The sequence below is a fragment of the Aplysia californica genome, unplaced genomic scaffold (assembly GCF_000002075.1).
Source record: "Aplysia californica isolate F4 #8 unplaced genomic scaffold, AplCal3.0 scaffold00436, whole genome shotgun sequence".
Classification (NCBI taxonomy): Eukaryota; Metazoa; Mollusca; class Gastropoda; order Aplysiida; family Aplysiidae; genus Aplysia; species Aplysia californica.
Genome location: NW_004797706.1, coordinates 39,224 through 41,871, shown reverse-complemented (window position 1 = coordinate 41,871; position 2,648 = coordinate 39,224).

Here is a 2,648-nt window from a genome sequence, read left to right as displayed (position 1 = left end):
GTGTAACCTCTGACCCCTTTGTAGGTCACGACAAAGGCAAACAAACACAGGCCTATGAAGAGGAACAGTCTGAACAGCCAAGGGAATTTCTGAGAACTGTGGAAAACAAGAGTAGCTATTAGATCAGAAGAGATTGTCGTTACCGCTATGCAACAATAATTCTGGCTTATCTATACGTTACAGCTAACATAACCGGTATATGACAATAGTTTTGCCTTATTTTTAGCTAAAGCTTAATGTAACATGTATGCAACTCTAATGTTACCTTATTTTTAACTTTAAACGTAACCGTTATACAATAATCATTTTGCCATTATCTGTAGCTCAAAGTTAACGTAACATTTATATGACAATAGTTTTTGCCTTTTTTTCTTTAGCTTAAAATTTATGGCACTGTTATGTAACGATAAGTTTGTCTTGTCTGTAGAAATTCTGGTCTAAATTTAACATAACCATTACAACAATACGACAATAGTTTTTCATATTTTCAGCAATCAACCAGTAATTGGAGACTTGAGAACAAGACTCTGCCTAAGTCATTTTTTGCGGTGTGGAGCAAAGCAGCAAAAATATGAACTTCTTAGGTCTAATTTGCTTTGGAATACGTTGCAGTTTTCCCCCTTTTTCTCGCTACACCGTAAAGAGTAGAGTGCCATGTGTACTATCAATAAAAGAGGGAAAATCCGCTCTTTTTATGAATGTCAAGAACTCAATTTATGCCATTTTGGACTTGTACACAGTCTTTCTCTTGTGTTTTTTAAAGGCAGAGGACATTAAATATAAATGGTGTATAAGTGATTCTATCAAATATGGTTAGCAAGTAGAAGCTGAATTTCTGTTGTTGCCATACTGTAAAGATTCGTTTCCTTCTCTTTTTGTTTTTACTTTGCTGGGTTTGATGCAGTTATTAGATATAAAACTCGAGGAGTCATGATGTGAAAGTTTATTTGATTCAAAGACATAATTATCTCTGCTTAAGCAAGGGTCGTATAGATAAGCATGTATCGTTATCAAATAGCAGAATGAAACTATAATATCATTTCCTCAGCGTGAGTTATCTTCGGTAACGTGAAAGCGATAGATATAATCTACCAAAAAGTTACGAAAGTAGAAACAGAAGATACACTTACTTTTGGAACAGCCTCATGATTTGACGAGGCAATATTGTGATTATCACGAATTCTGCTGGGCCAGAAGGTTTTCACGCCTTTTTCAAACACAAAAAAGTCTTGAGCGTACACCTTGAATTAGGTGCGTCTGTGTGATATAGAAATCTTCACCAGCACTTCAGTTGGTCTCTTTTATGCACAAAGGGGCTCTCCCGAAAACTGCTGTTTTGAGAAAATCGAAGGTAAAGTTTTTGCCCCATGTAGAGTTTCTTTAAAATACAAGGAGTGTTTTCTCTATAATCCAACAATTGATATACACACAAATGAAATCAAACTTCTCCTGTAGGTAGGGCAATGCCCATTAATTTTTGGTGTAGATCAAGATTTCTGGAAACCCCTGAAATCTGGATTAGCCCGATTGTCCTTAAAAGTGACCAATTATCACACACGATCTGTGGCGTAGTCACGGGGTATCAGGCCCTACTTTCTCCTAGCGTAAGCGCGCGGATTCTCGAGTCAGTGTGCAATGGACAGAATAACGTCACGTCCGAACTATCACCAGGGCCTGGGTCTGAGTCCAGTGTGCTGCTCTCAGCTGATGTTGAAGTGTAGCCTGCAGACCGTCAACTCACAGACAGAATGAGCGGTGAGAATACACTCCACTCTTTGTCAACACGATATTTACACAGCAGTATTTGTAAGAATCGTCAACAAAAAAAAAGAAGCAAAAATTGACTCCATTCTCCGTCAAAACGATATTTACGCTACAGTTTTGAAAGAATCGTCAAAAAGAAGCAAAAATAGACTCCACTCTTTGTCAACATGATATTTACACGACAGCTTTTGTAAGAATCGTCAAAAAGAAGCAAAAATAGACTCCACTCTCAGTAAAAACGATATTTACCCTAAAGGTTTTGTAAGAATCGTCCGAAAGAAGCAAAAATAGACTCCACTCTGGGTAAACACGATGTGTACACCACAGGTTTTTGTAGATATCGTACAAAAAGAAGCAAACGTATAAATAATATTATAGTTAGTTGTTATTGTCGAAATATTGAAAAGTCCACTCCACTCTCAGTAAAACTGATCGGGTCTTTGTAGCTATTGTCAAAATAGAAAGCAACAATTTTAATAAACGCCACTCTTGATAAAGTCACAATACATTCTTTGCAGCTGTTTGTCAAAATAAAAAGCAAAAATTTTAATAAACGCAACTCTTGATAAAAATACAATACATTCTTTGCAGCTGTTGTTTAAATAAAAAGCAAAAATATGCACTCCACTCTTGGTAAAATGTTAATACATCTACACGCCTGTCTTTATAGCTATCGTTTGAACAAAAAAGCACAAGCGAACTGTGTTCTTTATGGCCAACGTTTGTTTATGATATGAAGGAAAAAAGGTCTCGAGTTAAATCTGTGAAACAATAGTATATAGTCATACAGATAGACCTACATCAAGACACATGTAGATAGATGTGAAAGAATAGTAGTTAGTGATTTAGCTACAACATCAACAGGTAGCCCGGGGGGAGGGGGG